This window comes from Labeo rohita, chromosome 22 (genome assembly GCF_022985175.1).
Source record: "Labeo rohita strain BAU-BD-2019 chromosome 22, IGBB_LRoh.1.0, whole genome shotgun sequence".
Lineage (NCBI taxonomy): Eukaryota > Metazoa > Chordata > Actinopteri > Cypriniformes > Cyprinidae > Labeo > Labeo rohita.
Window position 1 is genome coordinate 34,788,928 of NC_066890.1, and position 24,462 is coordinate 34,813,389.

The following is a 24,462-nucleotide window of genomic DNA, read 5'->3' on the forward strand; positions in this document are numbered from 1 at the left end:
CATTTATTATGCCTTTTAAAATTAATTAATCTGTTATGCTTGGGCATTATTAATAAATAAAATCTCATTTTCAAAGCATCAACATCTCACACATTTATTCAAACTACAGATCTATAATGATCACTGGAAACAAAAGTTAAAAGACTGTTTCTTTTTAATGATTAAAATGACACTGATTCTGGTTACTGTACTAAGGCTCTAACATGTTGATGCATGTTTCAGCTTATTCATATACCTATAATTTCCATGACAAGTGTGTAAAAGCATCCGCTTATGCATCAATGTATGGTATTTGACAAGTTGGAAACCCACAACAGACAGCAAGATCAGACAACAGTGAGTCTAAACCACTGCACATTTTTTCGCCTGATTAAAAAAGCTAGGAATACTTTTCTTATTTTCTGGGAAGCTAGACACAACATAGCCAATTTGATTTTGCTATCAATGTTTGTTAAAAAAATTTACCTTTTGTTGATAACAATTAATAACAAAAGTGTGTGCTATTACATGTTATTATATTACTATAACATGTTAAATGTTTGTTTATCTTTAATTCTGACCAATAAAAATAATAATAAAAAATAAATAAATAAATAAATAAATAAATAAATAAATGTAGTTTGTAGATTGAATAAGAGCGAGTTTATTTTAGGATCAGCTTTAAACAAGAGAGTCTCTCTGCTGCTGCTGGCCATGATTAAATGCAGAACAAAGACTGAAACTGACAAAGACTTTTATATTAAAAGAGACTGAAACAGGTTTGTAAACAAGGAAGTTATTTTTAATTTTTAACAACACCTTGTAAGATGCAGCCAACAATTGCACTGAGCAGAGCTGTCATCAGAAATTACCCTTAACAGATGAAAGAAAGAAGTGACTGTAGCAGAATTAATATTACAATCAACAAATTTGTTTGTTCAGTGAACATTCAGTGTAATTTTATATCAACCCTAAGAAATGTTATTTTCTTGGCTACATTGACCTGCAAGCAGTGACAGAATTAGAAACTAATGTTATTTGTGTTATAACTAAACACTAACACATAACTAGTCTTAACAAACAATCACACATGCATGGGGGAACGGGAAGTGAGAATGAATGAACGAAACCATTAGAGCAGGTATTTTCAAACCTGTCCTGGAGGCCCCCTGCCCTGCACATTTTGTATGTCTCCCTTATTAGACACACCCAAATCAGGTCTTGCAGTCTCTAATGAGCTAATGAGTTGAATCAGGTGTGTTAGATGAGGGAGACATGCAGGACCTTTAGGCCTTGAGGACAGGTTTGAAAACCCCTGTGAAAAGCTATGAAAAGAATCATTTAAACATCTGCACAGAACCATAAGCACCTTGGTAACAAGTGCTCCACAGCTTATTCTAAACCTAAGAAAGACTTGATGGTTCAACAGTTTGATGTTGCTGGAGTTGCAATTATGTTCTTCTGGGTTGAAGAGTGACAAACCTCGGAGATGTTATTCTGACTCAGTGGTGATCAGGCGAGTTTTCTCCCTGTTGGAAAGTGAAGACATGGCTGTACACTGTAAAAAAAAAAAAACACAATTTGTTGAGTCAGCTTAAAAAAATTTGTTACCCTGCTGCCTTAAAATTTTAAGGTCAGTCAACTAAAATAAGTTTATTCAACTTGAAATGTTAAGTTGTACTAAGTAACAATTTAGATATTTGTGTTTGCTAAACTTAACAGATGGGTGAGTAACCCAGCTGTCTTAAAATTTTAAGTTGATTCAACTCAAATGTCTAAGTTGTCACTTAGTATAATTTAACATTTCAAGTTGAATAAACTTTTTTGGAGTTGACTGAACTTAAAATTTTAAGGCAGCCAGGTTACAAATTATTTTGAGTTGACTCAACAAATTGTTTTTACAGTGTAGTCGTGAGAATTTTTAATACCTATGGAGAAAGTGGAGTTTTTGGAGGGAAGATGACTCTTTGTTTGAAAGCTGGCTCATTTACACGAGCAGAGTGGGCAAGCAGTTTTGTGTGCATTTACACCAGGCATGGACAAGCTCGGTTCTGGAGGTCCTGTGCCCCTGCAGAGTTTAGTTCCAACCCTGTGTAACGCCACGCCAGCAGAGGGAGCCCTCACCCACTGACTGACTGTTGTGGCTCCCTCTGCTGCTTCATTGGTAACTTCCTGTTTGGTGGCAATATAAGGAGGCCATTTTCAAACGGGAAGTTGTGAAGTATTGTTTTGCTATAGCGGACTCTACCAAGCGTTTCTCTGATTTCATTGCCTTGTTTGTTGTCACGGTTTTGTTTCATGGTCATAGTTTTGTCTTTGTTTTCTGCCATAGTTTTGCCTAGTTCACTGCCATAGTTTTGTCTAGTTTCATAGCCTTGTTTATTTGTCACTTTGGACTGCTCACTCTGGTTTTTTGACATTCTGCCTGTTTTGTGGATTACTCTATTGTTTTGCCCTGGATGTACTGTTTGTTTGGATATTGACCCTGCCTGTTTGACTACGATCTGGATAATAAAGCTCACAATTGGATCTTACACGCTTCCTACAAGTCCTGCTCATTACAGAATACTTCGCCTCCCAAAGATACAGCGGCTTTCAAAAACACAGTTGAGCTGTTCCATTTGGTGGGATTTAATGATATTGCACTAAAAGACATCTTCCGACATGGACTCAAAGACTCACTCAATTACCTCATGCCTCGCCATACCCCTTACTGGACTCTTGAACAATACATTGATTTCGCTTTGATGCTGGCTGGTTCACCTTTTACTGTGGGTGTTGCTGACGAACAACCATGCAATCCCACATTCCCTACCACACCAAAGCCTGCTCACGCCACGTCTGCCAAGCCACAGCCTGCTCACGCCACGTCTGCCAAGCCACAGCCTGCTCATGTCACGTCTGCCAAGCCACAGCCTGCTCACGCCATGCCTGCCCACGCCATGCCTGCCGCTCCAGGGCCTGCTCACACCATGCCTGCCGCTCCAGGGCCTGCACCTGTCATGGCCGCCCGTCCAGAGTCTGCACCTGTCATGGCTGCCATCCCAGAGCCAGTCCACAAGATGGCCGCCATCCCAGAGCCAGTCCACAAGATGGCCGCCATCCCAGCCTCATCAAATCAAAATCATCTCACCCAAATCTCATCTCTCCATGTCTGCTGCACCCAAAACAAATCAAGTGATGCCTGATCCTCCAGTGTCAAGTCAATTCAGGGCTACACTTTCTGTGCCAAGTCAAGATACAGCTGTTCTCCATGAGTCAAGCCAAGATACAGCTGTTCTCCATGAGTCAAGCCAAGACACAGCTGCTGTTCTCCATGAGTCAAGCCAAAATACAGCTGCTGTTTTCCACGAGTCAAGCCAAGATACAGCTGTGTCCCACGAGTCAAGCCAAGTCACAGCTGTGTCCCACGAGTCAAGCCAAGTCACAGCTGTGTCCCACAAGTCAAGCCAAGTCACAGCTTTGTCCCACGAGTCAAGCCAAGTCACAGCTGTGTCCCACGAGTCAAGCCAAGTCACAGCTGTTCCCCACGAGCTGTTGTTCCTGAGTCAAGCCATGCTGTTCCTGAGTCAAGTCAAGTTGCAGCTGAGTTTCCCGAGTCAAGTCAAGTTTCCAAGTCAAGTCAAGTTACAGCTGCATTTCCTGAGTCCAGTCAAGTTACAGCTGCTGTTCCAGTGTCAAGTCAAGCTGCAGCTGTTGTTCCAGCATCAAGTCAAGTTAAAGCTGTTTCCTGTGTCAAGTCAGGTCAGAGCTGCTCTTCCGAAGTCCAATCAAGTCCAATCAAGTCCAATCAAGCCTCACCATGGCTTCCTGTTCTGCCTGCTCTGCCTGCCTCACCATGGCTTCCTGTCCTACCTGCTCTGCCTGCCTCGCCATGGCTCCCTGCTCTACCTGCTCTGCCTGCCCCACCATGGCTTCCTACTCTGCCATTGCTCCATGGCCCAGGTCCTCCAGTGCTTCACTGTCTGTCCCTGCTCCACGACCCAGGCCCACCTCCTCTGCACGGACCTGGCCCCCCATCCCACCCCCTGTTTTGCCTCTGTTCCCCCACCCTCCTGGACTGTTGTTTGAGCGCCAGGGGTCGCTCCTAGGGGGGGGGATTCTGTAACGCCACGCCAGCAGAGGGAGCCCTCACCCACTGACTGACTGTTGTTGCTCCCTCTGCTGCTTCATTGGTAACTTCCTGTTTGGTGGCAATATAAGGAGGCCATTTTCAAACAGGAAGTTGCGAAGTAATGTTTTGCTATAGCGGACTCTACCAAGCGTTTCTCTGATTTCATTGCCTTGTTTGTTGTCACGGTTTTGTTTCATGGTCATAGTTTTGTCTTTGTTTTCTGCCATAGTTTTGCCTAGTTCACTGCCATAGTTTTGTCTAGTTTCATAGCCTTGTTTGTCACTTTGGACTGCTCACTCCGGTTTTTTGACAGTCTGCCTGTTTTGTGGATTACTCTTTTGTTTTGCCCTGGATGTACTGTTTGTTTGGATATTGACCCTGCCTGTTTGACTACGATCTGGATAATAAAGCTCGCAATTGGATCTTACATGCTTCCTACGAGTCCTGCTCATTACACCCTGATAAAACTCACCTAATTAGTTGGGCTTACTTAAAAAAAAAAAAACATGCAAACTGACTGCCTTAAAAGTAAAGTGAAATAGGAATAGTATGTTGTACTGACAAATGCTTAGTTAGTATAGTTTACTTAGACGAGAGTTCTAGTAAGTAAAAAAGAACTGTAGGAGGTACTTGATCCTTTGCTTTAGATTTACGCTTGACTTTACTCTACTGACTCACTCAGTCCCAGAGTGCATTGCAGCATGAATGAATTATGCAATTGCTTTGTTTTGCTGTTGTTGTTTTTATTTGCTAATTTTATTTACTGTCTTGTGTCAGAAGTGGCACAACAAAAAGAGAAAATAAAATAAAAAATTGGTTATTGTCACAATTAATAAAAATAAATACATTTGTATGGAGATAAAATAATGCCATAAAGATTTGCATGTGAAGAGTACGTGTAGTGCAAGTGTACATAAGACTGTAAGCGTAAATTAAATTTGCATGATCTGCATTCTTCCGACTTCCATTTCTCCACGCTTACACTTTTGGCACATTCTTTTCACTAAAATACGGCCAAAAGCACTGCAAGCCTGTGAACAGTGATTTGCACACGAAAACAACAGTTTAAAGTTCTGCAAAACGGATTGACTGCGTAGGACCAATCTGTATGCGTAAAAAACAAACTGTTGCAAATGTCTAAATGACTTGTAGTGTATGTAGGGCATAAAGTTCCCGAAATAATCCGATATGTACAGCTCCGTCTTTCTTTTATCTGCGCTTATACTTTTGGCACGATTCTTTCACTCACTGAGTTTTGTAAGCGTGAGTAAATGGAGTCCGCGGCTACAAAAAGGTGGTGGACCCGCCCTCCCCCTCGTGCTTGCAAAACTCAGTGAGTGAGAGAATGCCAAAAGTGTAAGCGCAGAAAAAAGAAAGACGGAGCGGTAGATATCGGAATGGAAGTCGGAAGAATGCAGATTGTATTTATTTTGCGAAAGCATGAAGCTGCAGTTTCACAATACATGAATTACACTTATGATTAACAGTAGAATGCTGCAAATCTTTTTTTCTTATGCTTGAAATGTGATTTACACTTTTACAAAGCTTCTCTTGCGCATGCAAATTTAATTTACGCTTACAGTCTTATGTATACTTGTACAACACGTACTCTTCACATGCAAATCTTTATGGCATTATTTTATCTCCATAATTTGAATTGTTACCATTGTTGTGATTCGCATGCTGAATGTTGAAGTCTGTCTGTGACTTGAGCATATTACCACAGATATTAAAAGATTGTCTCAACCCAAATAAGCTTCTCAAAGTGTTTATGAACAACAATAAAATTATAAAATATCATTAATAAATGTGAAAAACACATTATCTAATTATTTAATTAGAAAATCAGAATAAGGCTACCTTCTAAAAACAACTTATTACTTTTCTTCCCTTGAAATCAAAATGAAACTAACCAACCAAATGGAAAAATGAATCACTATAATGGTAAAAAAAGAAGCATAAACACCATTTTACAAAAATCAACATCAATTTATGAAGTCAGCTTATGTGATGTACTCTCAAATATTTCTCAAATTTTCAGTACAATATGATTGTACTGAAACAACATTCAAAATGACTTTGGGAAATGAGTGAATGCAACTAGTGAAAAATAACTGCAGATTAAGAATTGCCCCACCTCAAAAACTTTTCTTCATCTTCTGTTGTTATTTTGCAAATTAGCAATGTATTAGTGCACTGCTGCCTCTCGCTGGTTAAATAATGTCATTGGTTCCTTTGTGGCTACTTGAATATTTTAAGTAAGTGTCACTCAAAGCAGTAAGTAAATTGTTTTACTTGCCTTGAAAGTAGCTGTAACTTAAAAATCTAGTATAGCAACTAAGTAAAGATAACTAATTATAGCTAAGTAAGGTAAACTATTGGATTTTACAGTGCTGGCTGGATCCTTCTAATAATCCTAAAGACAGTGATTAGCTTGTTCAGGTGTGCTGGATCAGGGTTGGAACTAAACTTTGCCAGGACACCGGCCCTCAAGGACCAAGTTTGCCCATGCCTGCTTTATACTCTGATTAATGCAGGGCTGGGCAACTTTGGTCCTGGAAGGTCACTGTCCTGCAGAATTTAGCTCCAACCTTAATCAAACACACCTGCTTTCTTGATCTTAAAGATCTTGATTAGCTTGTTCAAATGTGTGTTTAATTAGTGTTGGAACTAAACTCTGCAAGACAGTGGTCCTCCAGGATCGAAGTTGCCCAGCCCTGGATTAATATAACATGTATGCAATGCATTATATGAGGATGTGGTGTATAACAAAGGCTATTTTGATTTCAAACGCGGTACCAAAAGATGATCCCCATCCCCCAAAATGGCAATATATTGAAATTTTAAAACATTTCAAAACAGTTATTATGTAACAAAGCCTCATTTACTGAAATCACTTTCACACATGCTCAAAACCACTGTTTCAAAATAAGTGATTTGCAAAGGTTTTGAAGCTTCACAAAAGTGCTTCAAAAGTGCCCACCACTACCTTTTGGCTGTACTACATTATGATTCTGGATTCCCCCAATAAATTGCATTATGAAATAGGTATATCATAAATGGGCCAAATCAGTCCGTGGTCCCGTTTCTTCATTTTGTCTGTGTGAAGGATCGTTATCTTTGTATAACGACAGGATGTGTGGTTTTCTGCAGCTGAAGCATAATGTGAGCTTTTCTCTTCTACAAACTTGTTGTAATGAGATGTTTGAATGTGAAATGTATTTGCAAGTTCTGAGTGAATGTTATTCTACATCAATTTTTTTCATTGTAATCACTTCCATCTTCACTGTCTCCATTCAGAGAAAGTGTGGAAGAACCCAGAAAATTATAAAATGGGCAGCTGACGTGTACATTTTGTTCAGAATGCATTTTGAACTTTCTTTTGCATTGCAGGAAGGAAAACAGGCAGTTGTGTAGTATGATATGTTTACTCACTTTTTATATATATATATATATATATATATATATATTATTTTTTTATTTTTTTTTTTCTTGTTTTGTCTTGTTTGTTGAGAACCTAATTCTTGATGAGACTTACAAGCACCTCCTGTTTCCTTCCTGTCAAGATGTGTGGCACAGATACCTTTACATTTTGAAGAAGCAGAATGACACACAGACAACACATCACAACAGAGCCACAACAGGGGTAAGTCTACAAACTAAATTTAAAATAAATAAATAAAATCCAAATGAATATGTAAAGATGATGGCCAATTTACATTGCAATTAATTTTCTGTAACACACACCCTATTTCCCTGAAAATGTGTTACCAGAACAGATCAAATGTTGAATATGAATAATGAATTTTTTTTTTTTTTTTTGTAGGAGCTTGTGAACAAATATACTGAGCAAAGGGAACCAAAACATCAAACATAAAATAGTTATAGATAAATATTTGATATCTAAACATTAGAAGATGTCTTTTGTACCAAAATTTCTATCCACATTTATGAGCGGAGTGACTAAAAGTGCACTTTTCAAGTCTTTTCCAACAAGTCTTTTGGCGATCCTCTTGGAGGTTTTGGCCGATTATACATTTTCATGTCCTTGTGATTCTAAAATGAACACAACACTGATTGGCCTTATCTTCAGTGCACCTGCTATTTTTGCATTTGCTTTAACATTTCTCCTTCTCCTACATGCTAAAAAGAACAAGACAAAGAACAAAATGACAAAGAAGAAGAACATGCAATAAAAACAGGAAACAAAGTTATATATAGTTATATTCTAATTAGTCTGATTCCATCTATTGTATGGATCATTGGGCTGTACTTTGATGGGGAGTATGTCGCCTGTAGTAAAACGAACTGGGAAGGACTGTATGTTTTTGATGACAAGCTAAAAATAAAATGGTGTGAACCTAATGAATTGATCTCTGGAAGGGATCAGACTGAACTGAAAAGCCTGACTCTCTCTTTTATTGCTAAATCACAGGTAAGTCACATACTGTAACTGGCATCAACAAAATCATTTCTAACCTTCATGTGTAATAGAACTTGCTCTTATATTCTAAATGCACAATTTATTTATTTATTTATTTATTTATTCTTTCTATTTTTTTTTTTTTATTTATTTTTTTTATTTATTTATTTTGCTCCAGGTTTACGGTTATGCTTTGCTTATTGTCTTCAGCATTGTGCTTGTAAGCATTATGTCTTATATGTACTACAACAATCAAAAAACGCAAAAGTGGGACACTGGGAAATTGATAATCTAAGGAAGAGGGAGAGGATCCATCAACAGCATAATGACATGTCCAGTGCTGCAGGAAAAAAAGGACAGTCTAAAACTTTTATTATGCTTTTTTTTTTTTTTTTTTTGATAAAGAATCAATCCATGTTCTGTTCTTGTCACAGTTATGGACTGGTAGTTCACGGACGACTGCCTCATCACATTTTACCTTGCTGGACTAAACACTTCCACACAAGCGCAGTTGTCCGGGGACAGTCCTTGAGAGAGCCTCACCACCTTTATTGAGTGGGTGCTGGTGTCCTGTGGATCTCCACCTATAGTGGATGATAACACCAGCCCCACTCTGAACCCACAGCCCAGCCCACCAGCACCCCGCTGCGCAGAGCCTGGATCTCACCACGGACGGAGAGCCAAAGCCCACTGCGACCAATGAGCCATCACCTCAGAGAGCGACTGAGCCCAAGGATCGCCCGGAGCTAGAGCCTGACCTGTGTGACCGGGTGTGAGAGCCGGCCAATGAGTGCACGCCAGTGGATGAACCTAGGGAGTGCGAGGGCTTGGATGGTACTTATTTGCAGACATGCCCATTCTTCTACAACCAGCTTCAGAACTGTCTATCTGCCCTGAATTCCCTGGCTGTCCTATTTTGGTCAAGGAGGCCATTTGTGAACTGTTTGTCAGTCCTGAACTGCCTGTACTGAACTGCCTGCCTGTCCTGACACAACCACAGAGGTCATTCCTATATCCGCTGCATTCCCGGTGATAGGAGTTGCTATCTGGTGTATGTGGACAGCACACACCATCTCAGAACCCTCTACCGGTCATGATTACCAACCCACACACCCCGTTAGTCGTTAGACACAAGTCCCTTCTGTCTCTGTCCTGGCTCCTCCCTCTATCTGATTTAGGCTCCTCATGTTTCCTTCATGGCTCCTCACTAGGATTTCTGGGCCCTGGGCCCTAACTACTAAGTACTTACATTGAAATTAATCATTTGATACAATGCACTTATTGTGTACATACATGTATTTACATTGTACTTAGAAAAACACCTGCATGTAATTACATCTGTAATTAATTTCTATAATTATATTTATAATTACACTGTTGATCAATCCATTACACCTTAACTCACCCTTAAACCTACCCATACCACCAAACCTCTCCCTGACCTTACCCATATCCTACCTCAATAGCAGCAAAAGTGTTTTGCCATACAATTTGCATTTTTTTTTTTTTTACAATTGTAATGCCATGTTTTTACTAAGAGTATAAAACAGAAATATGGATTGATGAACTGAAATGATTTAAATAGCTGAAATGATAGACTTTAAAAATGAAACTAAAACTGCCAGGTGGCAGCAGGTCAGCAAACTGAGTTTATCACTGAATCATTAATTCAATTGATTCGTTTGAACAGCTAATTCATTCAGGAATTAAGTAGGTGATTATTTTTTTTTATTAATGGGTAATTGAATCATTGACTCAGATTGTTTAAAAGCACAGGTTCATTCATAAACAAAATTCATGTGTCCTTGAAGATGCACAGTGGCTCATCTGGGACTTTGAGACTATTTTCGTTGCCTGTTTAAACAGTTTAATGATTTAAGAGCCAGAAGACGAGCCAGAAGAAGAAGTCTCTATTTTCCTCACCTTCCTTGCTTTTTACTTTCAGCAGTAAAAAATGTTTCAGTGCGCATTTTACTGTCACTTTCAAATTAGTGGCAGTTCGAGCAAAGCAATTATTTCTTTTTAATTTGTTTGAATTTTTCCAATTTTTATCGCTTTCCTTCACTTTTAAAAAGCTGAAAAGCTCAATGCACATTTTACTTTCACTTTCGAATTAGCGGCACTCAGCATCATTTGCTTGAATTCAATTCAACCAAACCGTCCCGAAACGGTGACTCTAAAACCGTGATACAAAGTTAAATGCGACTGAAATAGTCGCACTGTAGAGGGCTGGGAGATTGGCCACAATCGCAAAATAATGTTTGGGGGGTGGGGGTGGCGGTGGGGGTGGATTGTGGGACCCCAGACCTCTGGGCCCTATGCACTCTGTCACCCTTTCCCCCCCACTAGTGATACCCCTGGCTACAGAAGATACTTACATGTTTTGCAGAAGACAAAATAAGTTACATTTACACTGATTTTCAAATTAAAAAAGTTTACACCCCTGACTCTTAATGCATTGTGTTTCCTTCTGAAGCATCAGTGAGCATTTGAACCTTTTGTAATAGTTGCATATGAGTCCCTCAGTTGTCCTCAGTGTGAAAAGTTTGATCTCAAAATCATATAGTCATTGTTGGAAAGGGTTCAAGTACACAAAAATGCTTAAAAACCACTGGGACCTGAAGAATTTTTTTTCTGAACAGCAACAGGCAGTTTAACTGTTCAGGACAAACAACACTACGTTCTGGGCACAAGGACCGAAGTGGCTGGGCATGAGAGCTTTGCTTTAAGTACCCAGTCTCATAAAAATACGTGCCTCTGGGTACTTTTCTGCAACACGATTTTTGCATACCTTATTGCACGTTTTGCAGCAGTTTCAAAGAGAAATGTCCACTGAGTGGTGCTAAAACACGGGTTCAATATGTAAATCCTGGCATGTTTTTATTACATTGATATAGGTAAGTTTAGCTGTGTTTTTATTATGTTGCTTCAGGTACATTTTGCTGGGGTTCAAAGTTCGAATATCCTGTCACCAAAAGTTAATGCTCTATTGTGTTGGAAATATGCCCTACACCAAACCCAACCCTAAACCTACTCAATAGTGGTAATAAATGCAAAACTGATATAAAAAAAACACATTTGCTGATGCAAGCGTGCCATTTGAATCTTCCTGGTGTGCAGATTTGTCGAACCATAGTTACACTGGATTTGTACTGGAGCTCTTTGCCTCTCAAATAAATCTTTGTATTGCGTGAGCTATAGGTTAACCGAATAAACCTACCATATGAAATCCTATTAAGATACGAAGCTGGATATATGATGCTAACATTCAAAAGCATCAGTCTGCAAATCTCCCAGCATATTAAAATTGTTTTGAAGTCATAACATAATATTCTTCAAGTAATTACACTTTATTAATCGAAACTCTGTAAATCATACTTTGCATGAAAAGGAATAAAAGGTGTCAGAGTTTTATTGTCTCTAGTGTTCATTTATGTTGGAAACTGCTGCAATATGTACTTTTTTACTTTATTATTTTTGTTCTACGGTTTTCGCTGTGTGCATACAGATATGAAAAGTAATTTTTATGTTCTTCATTTAAAGGAATCTGCACCACATACAGATCTTGTGAACCGGAATACAGACTTTCAGAGACTGAAGCAGCCGAAAGTCAAGTCACCTTTATTTGTAGAGCACTTTATGCACCTTTGTGTATTAAATAGAAAATTGTGTGTCAATAATGGAAGAGCCCAATAGTATACAGGAAACATCATCAAAACTTCCTTCAAAAACATCTAAAGAGCGAGATCTTCTAAAGAAAGTACATACATTTCTGTCTGAATCTGAAGTTTTCAGCTCTTTTCCATTGAGCCTTTTGTTACTTGGGTTGGAAGAGGTGACTGAAATACAATTTTTTCTATGCCCGTGTCGATCTGATCTGAATGAACTGGTAGTATTGTTCATTTTCATTGGACCTGCGCTTTTTACGTTTGCTTTAATGTTTCTCCTCTTGAGACCTTTTAGCCATGGCTGTTGTTGTACAAAATCAAATGAGGGTATCGAGCCTGACGAGAAGAACAGGAATAACAAGAAGAATGAAAAGAACTGTCCTCACGCTTTTGCATCTTGTGTGATTCCACCTCTAATGTGGATTTTCATCTTGTTGCTTGATGGTGATTATGTTGCTTGTGGAATGGCTGACTGGAAGGGAGTTTATGTGTTTGATAAACAACTCAACAGGTCTTGGTGTAAACCTACTGAGGAGACACAAAATGAGACGGTTCTACAAGATCTGACGCGCAAATACATTCATCAGTCTCAGGTAAATATCATGTACTGTGTGTGATCATTATATATCAGAATAGAAATATTAAATCCGTTATCTGTGTTGTTTATTGTCTTTCAGTTATCGGGTTATGTCATGATCTCTATCTTCAGCGTAGTGGTGGTTGTCTTAGTGGGTATTTATGACTGCTACGTTAAAATGCTACTGCAAAAGACCAGCAGAGTCAGCAGAGGGATACAAAGTGGGAGTTCACCTCCAGAGCAGAGTGAAGCAACAGAATTTGTATTACTTAATGTTTTAGGCAATGCCCCCTCCACTTCAAATGTAAATTAAAAAAAAAAAAAAAAAAACAGTGTAAATGACAATTTTGATTTTCTGCTTTTCTTCTGCATCATAAAATATAAAAATGTTAAACATATAATTTTGCTATTTCAGACTGTCAAGGTTTATGCACATACATACTTTCTTTTAAGTATTTAGAACTTTGAAAGATTTTTCTTTAAATATGTTTTTTCTTTTCTCATTAAATGCATGCAAGTGTCTCTGTCTGAGATTTAGTAGAAGTGAGATTTTGTAGAAGTTAACATGACATATATACATTCTTATAATATTCGTAAGATGCTATTTGAATGTTGCTTTGATATTTACTTAACAAATATGTGACCCATATGCTTTTTGGTATTAATAAATGTATATATTTCTGAGAGCCAAGAACATTGTGCCTTATTTTTAATATATATATATATATATATATATATATATATACACACACACAAACACAGGGAATAATCCACAACATATGCTTGAACAGACACACGTATACAACAAGTAGACCCAACAAAGACAAAATGCAAGGACAGGAACTTAAATACACAGGGTAATGGGAAACACAGGTGCAGGGGATTCATAATCAAACTAAACCAGGATAGGAACATGACCATATAAGGGAAAACATGAACTGAAACAGTGACAGGTCCATGGTCCTGACAATGGCTGTATATTGTTCATATGTATGTGCATGTTGTTGAAGACGGCACATGATGATTGGTCCGGAAGCAACGTGTAGTCTGACATGTTTCTTGTGCACATAATCTGACAGAAATTATTGTAACAGACAAAAATATTGTGTGGTCATATTGTGAGTTATCATGTTCAGATTTGAAATAGATTATAATAAGTTGTGTCTGCAACTTAACCAATTTCATATTTTTAGTCATAAAATAAAGCATAAATAAAGAGATGGACAAAGGGGAAACCACACATTCTGGCACGCAACACTATATCACCTTTAAGTAAGTAAAAAATTACAAATGAAAGAAAAAAAAAACAAAAAAAAAAAACGGTATACTTTATTTTTTATGCTGTTATTTTACTTGAAATGAATGAAACTGACTGAGTTTATCATTGTAATATTGTAAAATGGTTGTTCTTAAATGGTTAAGATTAAAACGCAATTCATTTCAACAATACAATATTCATACTGTTCAAAATTATACCTTTTAAAAAAGATTAATGGTCATACTGATTTTATCACAACTGCTTGCTTTTCAATCAAAGTTGGACATCCTGATCAAAGTTTACCACTGTAATTTTGTGAAACTATTGTTCTTAAATGGTTAACATAACACAATTTTTATTTCAACATTCATTTAAATAAATTATTAATGTTCATACTGTGTGAAATGTTACCTTTAAAAGATTAATAATAATCAGTTCAGTGACACAATGACTGTTATCACATGATAGATGCTGAAAGGCCAGATGAAGAAACAGAGGAAGATGATCTCCTAAAGATGTCACCTGTTTAAATTAGTGAAATCAGTGACTAGTTTCACTTTTTTTTGTAATGTAACTTTATTTTTTTAATTTATGTTTTCATTTCTTAATCTCTTCCATTTGTTTAATGTGGTTTTTATTTCCATGTAATTGCCTCTCATTTTATCTAATATTGTTTTCCCTTTTCAATGTTTTTATTCAATAAAAATGTCAAAAGTCCAGCAAAAATACATTTGTCTTACACTATTATATGCCATTATATGACATGTTTAACAAATGGGAAACCATTGTGTGAAGTTACGAGAGTTTGGGGGGATTGGGGGAGCACAAGTACAAAACCTGTTCTAATTGAAAGAAAATAAGATAAAACAAAACCAAAAAGCCAGAGACAATCAAATACCAGTGTGCCATTAACAAGTAAGCTATTCAAGACTGAGTCAGTGATATATTAATATGCAAAACTCTTTGGGCTATAGACTTTCATTTGGGCATGAAGGTTTGTGTGAACTAGTGTTATTTATATGCAGTAACAGGATGTGTAGTTAATAGCACTGTCACTGTGGGTACAGCACAAGCTTTTCCCATGCATTCTTAGTCTAGCATACTTGCAGTAAGATGCTAATGGTGAGATCTGATCACAGATAAGGCCAAAAATGTCTATGAAGTGTCTGTCAACGTTATGAATGAATACTTTCACTTACACTGGAAGTGAATGGGGCCAATCCACAAACATTAAAACACTCAAGACTGATGAGTCTAGAGTAGAAAAACACTTAGTGTGTCCACCCCTCTGGCACTCATGAAAGCATGCAATCACTTTTGTATGCATGTTGTTTTCTGCTTTCACTTTCATTTTCAAAATAGATCCAGTTCAGCAGGGAGAGCAGAGGAGGGGAAAGGAGCACAGTAATTTTTTTTTTGGTGATCATCCCTTGACACTGGATAAAAACGCTTTGGTGGACACACAGCCTTTCTGATCTTTTTGCGTGTATTTATATCAAATTTCACAATTTTGTTGCCCTAAAAATTATTCAAATAATACAGAAGTTTAAACATAAGGAATCAATGTAAGTGGTTTTAAAATATTAAACTTCACATTTCTGCTTTTAACACTTTCCCCACCATTGACTGAATTGTCAGCAAATGTTTTCACTATTATATGGTAGAATTTAACCCATGTGCAGTCTTCGCTCACTTCTGACTAAGAAATTTAACATTTTATAATTGTAGCTTCACTAGAATGGTATGAAACTTGTTGACTTTTATGGCACTAGGTACACAAACACAAACACACACAGAAAATGAGGGCATGATCTGAAAAAGCTAAGTGTTCATAAAAAAAAAAATAGTCACACTCATGGTCTTCGGTCAAAAATAACCAACCATAGGAAATTAATGGGAAATGGGAAAAATAATTTTTTTGTGTGTACAATCAACAAATCCCCTACAATGCAGAAAAAACTGCACAGCAATGAAAGTGTGAAAGTCAAACATCTAGAGTGCAAAATCACACACACACACACACTCACATATGCGCGGAAACACACACACCAAATGTCAAAATGATCCAGTCCAGAAGACTGAAATAAGAGGTTAAAATCAAATCAGACAGAGAAGGATTAAGCACTAAAAAAAAGCATTCCTGATCAGTTTTGTTACATTTTTATAGAATTTTAATGTCTTGTGTAACAAAATGCTTTCTGTTTAGGTTTGAATGCCTACAATTTGCAGTTTAAGCCAGCACCTCAGCTGTTCCAAATAACATCAGAAGCTCTGTTAAAAGTGCTGGGTTTCCAAATTGCACCTTTGCATGCAAGGCATAATTCAGAAAGAAAAGCAAGCAAAGTTCTCCCTCAGAAACCAGAGAATGTCAACAGGACTCCGGGTTTTAAACTTAAACTAGAAAAAACAGTCAGGCCTGTTCCAATTTAAAGTGTGTGTGTGCGTATATATATATATATATATGCATAACTATTTTTTTTAAATTATCTTTAATAATGATTTTATATTTTGTGTTATTTTTATACATGTTTTTGTATTATTATTTTTATTTGTATAACAATTATATAACATTTAAATGCGAAAAACCACAACTTAATAATAGTACAAAAAAAAAAGATGAATTATTTATTACAAAACAAACCTAATAATAGTAAACAATTATTTATTAAAACAACTAGGGAATTCACAAGCCTCTCTCTAGAGCCCTGATTCTAGTGGTTATACCATGAAATTACATGTTTTTCTTTCTCTGCTCTCGCCAGGAAGTGCTATTCTGCCTTCAAAAATTGGATTTCAAAGGCCTAGTCACTATTTTAATTTAAAATACAGCATTAATTGTTACAACCTACCCCAACAGGGGGGTAGATTGACAGAAAGGCACAAAATGTATTTGACATCAACTCATAAAGCCTATGATACTTTTGTTTGCTACTGAGAAAGAAATACCAGCATGCTAGATCCTGTACGTGGGGATGAGAAGTGAATTGTCATAAATGGAGACTTTATTTCTTTATCTGAAACTATTTTGCTTTGCATTGTAATATATATTGTCTTGTTTGTTCACAATAACAGGATGTGTGGTTTACTGCATTATAGGTAAAGAGCAAGCTTTTCTTATGTGCCCTGCGGCCAGTGCTGCATACTTACTCCAATGTGCTAATGCCAGTGCATGTCAGCTTTGAAAGATAATGAAACATTATGCATGTTATTAACTTTTTCTGTAGTTTAGAAGAGTTTAAATGGAAATATTTAATTTTGTATTGAGATGTCTCACATTTGTTCGCAGACATTAAGCATAGTGCAGAATTTTTCAGCTCTACTTAAAAAGAAAACCAAAAGCATGAAACAAACTGTGGTTAACTCCACTATATGTCAGTCTCTTCCCATCTATGTGGGCAATTCATATTTAAGCTACATGTGAACCAGAGTACATGGTGGTATAGTTAAAAGTCTTGCTACTGTACATGAGTGTACATCAGAAGAGACAGGACAATTAAAACTAATAGTAAGTCTAAAAACACTACACAGTTTTTTTTTTCTTCACTTAATTTAATTGTCAAATGTTACAGGGCCATTGGATGCCCTTTTTCAGTTGTTATGATTCTTTAGGATCCTAATGAAAAGTCTATAACATACACAAGTTGGTTAAAGTTTCTCAATGGTAGTGTAAAACAACACCCATTTTACCTTGTCAAAATCAGCCCATTTTGTTGTATGTTTCTTTAAATGCTCACCCCACCCCTCTCTGCCGTGGGATGACAAGCAGACTGTAAACTTTAGACACATTAGCCGCAAAACGCGATTTGCAAAGATTCATTAAAAAAAAAAAAAAAAAAAAAAAAAAACACTTATACTAACTTCCCTAATGGATCACAAATGATTTGCATGAACATAGACGGATTTAGGTGCATACCCTTCAAAAACGAAAGGTTAATCCTATGCATCTTCAGTGGCTCAGATATCAGGAATAAATGACGACTGCTATGTTCATTACAACATCCAACAACAAAACACCTCAGTTGTTCAATCTGGCATCGAAACCATGGCGGATAGGTCACAGCTTACTCAGGGCGGGTCTAAGGTAAGGCCTGGGTTTTTGCAACATCACTCAGGCAAAAAGCTGAGAATGGCTTGATTTGAAAAAAGGGTTATGATTTATATGGATTTTTATAAAAGCACTGGGTAGATATTCATTGTTACAGAGTGCTTGGGTACACACACTGCCAACACACATTTGTGTTCAAAAGACATAAGACTGAGTTGTGCATCTGATAGCCGCTAAACTTGCTAACTAGCACATTATTAGGAAAGGTGATCGCAAAGATTCATAAAAAAAAACCTTACACTCACTTCTGCTGTAAGTGAAGCTGAATCACGAATGATTTGTGTGAACATAGACGGATATATGTAGATCGGGAGGCGCATTCCCTTCACAAACAAACGTAATCCACTGCATCTTCAGCAGCTCAGATGTCGGGAGTAAATGACAACCACTATGTTCATTATTACATCCAGCAACACAACACCTCAATTGCTCAATCGGAGATATTCTTGTCTAACTTCCATCCCTGCTCCGGCATTGAAACAATGGAGGTTACTAGACTGTTACAGCTGATTTAAGGCGGTAAATTTGAGGTAATACGCTTATGTCAGTCAACTATCATGGGAGCGGCCTCTGTGATGCCACACCGACAGACATCTGAGAATAGCTTGATTTGAAAAAGGGGATATTATTTTTACAGATTAATTAAAAACCACTGCATGGATTTTTATCATTATAGGGTAGATGTGTACATATACTGCCAACACACATTCATGTTCAAACATGTAAAATGAACTTTGCATCCGATGACCCCTTTAAGTATTATTACAAGTAGTTAGGGGCCAATCAATCACCTTCTGTGCTTAGGTACCTATTTATGAATTATGAATTTGGCACACAGATAAAGAAGAGTCTCAGTATTATCCATAGCAAAAATGAGTCTCTAATTCAAACTCTGTAGTGACACCAATAGACCAAATTTGCACTTATATGTCTTTTCTATAACTTTTGAGGAGGGTTGCCAGGTTTTCACAACAAAACCCCCTCAATTGCTCCTCAAAAGTAGCCCAATCGCATTTCGAAGGGGGTTCCCCTGTTAAATAATCGTGTTCTGGGGGATAAAATACACGTTTTTTGTCGGGGGTTCCCCTGGTAAATTTGTATTTCATTATTGGGGTTGCTTCAACCCACAGACTTTAAAAACAGCCTGCGGCAACAGTGGTAAAGTAGCCAGACTTGGCAACACTGTTTTTGGATCAAGCAAAATTCTTTTTTTTTTCCTCTGATTCATTGGCTCATACTGAAATTTAAATTGCTGTGGGTCAAACATTTTTGTAATTTTGAATTTTGCAAAAGTTTCTCCTTTTTTAGCCAAACTGTTTTAATAAAGCTTATTAATGAATTTGACAAAATTCACAGAAAAATGGACATGTGTCTGGTCGACATTAGGGGTGCCGAGAAGGTCTGGTTCCTCAACACCCCCATGTCCAAAAGAAGACTGAGGTGATTAAACACATCTTGTCCTGGCAGGAAGCTGCTGCCAACGCATCTCAGTCGAGAACACTTTAGCTTTTGCAGTGAGTTGTGCTAAAGCTTCTTTCAATGAAAACTCTGCTCCTGGTTCCATTGGCCTCCATCAAGAGGGTAGGGAACCTCCACTCATTTTCGGTTGACAAATCGTGCCTAGAGTTTGGGCTAGCTGACTCTCAGGTAACTGCCCAAGTAACTGCCCAGGTAACTACCCAGGTAACTAATTCTTCAGAGATCAGGTAGTGAATCTGCAAGCACTGCCGCCGGTGGAGGCAGAACCAGCCCTAACTTTGTTCTGTCCTGTCTTTGTCTGTTACGGAGGTCAGCAAAAGGGGAAAGCTGTCTCCAAGCAGAGGATGGCCTACTGGATACTGGATGCTATAGCCTTGGCCTATCAAGCACAAGGTGTGCCCTGCAGGTCAGGTTACAGAATTGTATCCTCCTGGGCGCTGGCACATGGCACCTTGCCTCAGCTTATTGTCAGCTTGCTATGTCACAAAATGTGATATTTTCTCCAGAGAGTTCCATATTGCAGACAATGTCGAGCTTCTCCATCACCCTTGACATCTAGACATGGTGGAGCATCTGGTGCCAGGCCTTAACTCGATGTGTCCGTGAGAACCGTTAGAAGGCTGGGTACCATATGTAGTGACCCTGAGGGGATCCCACATGTGTATTCTTTCTATGGTATAGTATTAAGCCGTGTTTCCCTGGCAGATGTTCTCTGCCATTCCTGCAAATGGGTTACAACCACCTTTAAATCTTCCATATGTACAGAGGCCCTACAGGGTTAATCCATATGCGTAAATACCACCTGAAACCTCCTTCATTAAGTAGAACGGGTACGTTTTTCCAGTGTTATCCAATCTCACTAAGTGGGTAATGCAAAGACAACAGTGACTGGATTTCCTGGTGTGAGCCCTGTCCTATACTCTAACAAGGGGCACAGGAGGCTCACACAGGACACTGGAAGGGGCAGCATCTATGGCACTACTAGGGATTTCTAATTCGACATGACGTCAAAAGTGACCACCTGAAAGGGAATGTCTTGGTTACGTGTGTAACCCTCATTCCCTGCAGGAGTACGCGTTGCACCTGCTGCCTGTTTATATTCACACCGCGATCAGCGGCAGCTGGATGCAGTCATCGCATGCCAATGTGCATTGTCTCCTTTAGTTTACACTCGAAGTAGCTTATTAAATTACACCATTGCCTATTGTAGAGCTGCTTTGTAGCTGAACTGAATTTTTTCGTAATCGTACAGTGTTATTAAACTAAACTGAATCAACAGTTAACTAAATTGAGCTAATGACAATATTGTATAATGTAGAACTGCTTTACAGTTGAAATTTCTTAAAAATTAAAAGCTAAAGAAATTACTTGTAAAATAACTTGAATATAGTTTCTACACAGATAAACCTGCGTTTATTGCAGAAAAATGTGGAAAAGCAGACAAGTTTGATTTAAAAAAAAAAATCAAAACCTGTTAAACCTTAAAATCAGAAACCTGTAAAAACATTTAAAACACAAACAGTTTAGGGTTATATGCTTGTTCAGAACAAAAGGTGGTCACTGTTCAACAACAGGATGTGTGGTGTATCTCACTATGAGTGACAGTTTTTCTCATAGCAGTCCTGTGCCCTGCACGCAGTGATGCACACCGGTGATTAGCTTAGAGTTTAAAAACATCTTATTGATAGAAGCTTATAAGCTGAACACAAAGATCTGCAGTTGAAATACTGATGACTCAAATATAGCTACTTTTTTTTTTTTTTTTTTTTTTTTTTTTTTGCTTTGTTTTATCCAGGTCTGGTTCATAGTTCGGTTCATTTGCTGGAAAAAAAAGGAGGAAGAAGAAAAATCACTTCCAGTCATCATTTTCCTGTTGCTACATAAGCAAAAAGAAATAATTTCCCTGACAGTAGTTCATAAGAGACAAAATGAGCAACATAGGTGAGTAAAACAGCATCATTTTAATTTTTCATTAAAAATTAAAAATAAATAAATTAGTAGTGCTTTTTAATCAAATTTAGTAAGTCAACACTGCTGTAAATGTAGTCATAGTGCATTGTTTTTAATAGAAAATGTATGCCTGTCTCTTTTCTTAATTGCATCAAGAGGAACAAATATATATGGCTACCACCTCATATATGGAATGAGTAAATATGTTGTAAGAAACATATAAATTGACAAAGAAAGTAGACTTTTTGTGGTTGTTTTTAAAGATTTTGAGTGATAGTTTTGTTGTTTGTGAATTTATCTGCTGGCAAGAAACAAAAAATGTATAGTTCAGCCATGAAACTCAACTTGCGTTCTAATTGGTTCATTCAATACAATGTTCTCAACCAATCGGATTCACACACTTATTACCATTTACTCGTATAACCAGGACGTATTCAATGAATGCTATGTCTGCACACTATGTGTGTCCTCTTCTTAGCCTGCCTCCTCCCCAGCACCACTTGTCGAAATCTACTATGGGGGATCTTCCTCTTTCTAGAAGCAGCGTGATGTTTCATTTTCATTTTATTAGTTGAGCATTTAGCAGAAGTAGCGTAGCAGATCTAGTCTGCCAAGACCAAGGCAATGCACATTCTATTTACATTAATATAAGATTTTACAGTCTATCCCAAGAGAAGTCATGACTGAAATATTATATTTCTAAAATGAATTAAAAGTAAATTATTCAAACCAAATTCAATAAGAGTATGATTTTAAAAATAAATAAATAAATAAATAAAAACAGTGATAATAAATTTTACAAATGATATGGTTGTTAAAGGGATAGTTCACCCAAAAAAAAAGGAAAATTCTGTCATCATTTACTCACACTCATGTAATTTAAACTCTGTATGACTGACTTTCTTTTGTTGAATATAAAGGAAAATCATATGGGAAATATCTCAGTGTCTATTTTTATTTTATTTATGGATGGATGGGCTGTTTTCTTTTTGTTTGTTTGTTTGTTTGTTTGTTTGTTTTTTGACATTTTAGCACCAGTCCAGCCCTTGTTGGGACGTTATATTTCAGAATGATAAAATATAATTGTGAAAGTGTAAGTGTGAAAAAGGAATCAAATTGTTAGTGTTTTACAGCAAAACTTTTTCAATAAGTCAGGTTTTCCTGAGTTCATACTGAGAAACCACTTCTTCTTTTTTTCTGTTTAAATGCATGGCACAGCATCCTTTAAATGTTAATGCAGAAGTTGAATTTAACCATACAAAGACAACACATTACAGCAGACAAGAAGGACGAACACAAAAGTAAGTCTAAAAAGATTAACTTTTTCACTCCAGTTTGTGTATTCACAAGTGAGAATTTTCAATTACTGAAATTAACAAAATTATTTTCGTCACTGAAGGGGATCTGTGCACCATATAAAGATCATTTCCACAGTCCATGAGACAGAGATGCCACTAACTGAATGTTTGTCTTCGGTTTTAAAGAAAATATACGCATTTCTGAAACGCCATTCTTTTTTAATCATTTTTCTATTGAGTCTTTTTTTAATCGGATTTGAGGAATTCCTTGAAGCGAAAGTTTTCTCATGCCCATGCAAACATGATCAAAATGTACAACTAACAGCGTGCACCTTCATCGGACCTGCTCTTTTTATTTTTGAATTACTCTTCCTTTTTTTAAGGCCCTTTAGAGCAGAAGGTAATACTCGGCAGAACTGTCTGAAATATTTCACATCGTGTATGATTCCACCCATAATGTGGGTCATCATCTTGTTTCTCGATGGAGATTACTTTGCTTGTGCCATGACATACTGGAAGGGAATTTTTGAGTTTGACAATCAGCTCAACAGGTCGTGGTGTAAACCTGTGGAAAAGTTCAGAAATGTGACAGCACTACGAAATTTGACTCAAACATTTATCCATCAATCTCAGGTAAATATGACTATTTGACTGTTTCCTGTTATATCATAATACCATAACAACACTATTAAATTAGTTTTTTTTACCTCACAATTAAAGTGCCTCTAAAGAACAAAATGACTTTTTCTTATATATACGTGTACATTTTTCTTATGAACCATTTCACAGCTTTATGAACTGTACGAAAAAGACACAACATTCTTTAACAAATAGTGTTTTTTGTTTTTTTGTTTGTTTGTTTTTTGATTCTTTTTTTTTTTCTCCAGGTATATGGTTATGGTGTGAGCTCTATTTTTATCGTCTTACCAATTATCTATGTGGGAATTTGTGACTGCTGTGGTAAATCTGCTTGCTGATCGAAAGCTGGAGATGACTGAATACAAATTGATATGAACATGCTTTCCATAATACTTAAATAAGGAACACAGATTTACCCTTATTACTTTTGTACTATGAGACTGAGAGAGAGACAGAGAGAGAGAGAGAGAGAGAGAGAGAGAGAGAGAACAACATTTGTATAGATTCATGTTTATCTGTTTTTATTATTACTAATATTAATCTGTTTGTTGTTCTCCAGCATCACACACAGACCAAGAATTAACAAGTTGTGTACATTATGTCTTGTCTCATATAGTTGTCTCATAATACTTTATATGCATTAATAAAATAAAAAGGTCATTTTTATTGTGTATAAATTTAAAAAAATTGTGTATAAATGTAAACTTTGAGTTGAATTATTTTGTTGTCCTGCTTCTATCTATCTATCTATCTATCTATCTATCTATCTATCTATCTTAGATATTAATGGATCATTATATATTAATACCCAACCCCACCCCTACTCCTAAACGAGGGCATTACCTCCCTTCACCTCCTTTCACTTCCCTACTGAATGTGATTGATTTTGAAAGCGAAAGTGAACGCAGGAAGAAAAAAAAAAAACAGCATGTGAAATAAATGATTGCGCCAGCGATTGCAGATTACATGCTT

At 37.1% G+C, this 24,462-nt stretch overlaps 2 long non-coding RNA genes across 2 annotated transcripts; both read left to right on the forward strand.

Annotated features, from left to right (window-relative positions):
* The first annotated feature begins 7,696 nt into the window (after positions 1 to 7,696).
* On the forward strand, positions 7,697 to 10,776 carry LOC127153786 (uncharacterized). The gene is made up of 3 exons (XR_007825334.1): positions 7,697 to 7,739; positions 7,920 to 8,528; positions 8,695 to 10,776. It is a non-coding gene; the product is annotated as an uncharacterized LOC127153786 (long non-coding RNA).
* Positions 10,777 to 22,811: 12,035 nt separating this feature from the next.
* LOC127153876 (uncharacterized) lies at positions 22,812 to 24,163 on the forward strand. The gene is made up of 3 exons (XR_007825356.1): positions 22,812 to 22,854; positions 22,953 to 23,484; positions 23,739 to 24,163. It is a non-coding gene; the product is annotated as an uncharacterized LOC127153876 (long non-coding RNA).
* The last annotated feature ends 299 nt before the right edge of the window (positions 24,164 to 24,462 follow it).